Below are 301 nucleotides of genomic sequence, written 5' to 3'. Positions count from 1 at the left end.
GTGGGGGCGGCGGGGCCTGCTGCGGCTGCTGCGGCTGCTGCGGCTGCTGCGGCTGCTGCGGCTCCTGAGGCCGGGGCGCCGACGAGGACTTCTGATGTGTCAGGACGGGCCTCTTCCTGGGCTCCTCCGCCACCCGGCCGTTGTCGGACGGCCTGTCGGGCTGCGGCTGCGGCTGGCCCCATCTGTCCGCCGTCATCTGTCTGCGGGGACCAGAAGGCTCCGCCTGCAAAACGGACAAAAAGTAAATATAAACTTTATTTTTGAAACATTTCAAAATCAATACTGTATAAGGTCCCGTGCA

This window comes from Frankliniella occidentalis, unplaced genomic scaffold, assembly GCF_000697945.3.
Source record: "Frankliniella occidentalis isolate FOCC.00 unplaced genomic scaffold, Focc_3.1 Scaffold2605, whole genome shotgun sequence".
NCBI lineage: Eukaryota > Metazoa > Arthropoda > Insecta > Thysanoptera > Thripidae > Frankliniella > Frankliniella occidentalis.
This window is presented reverse-complemented; position numbering follows the sequence as displayed.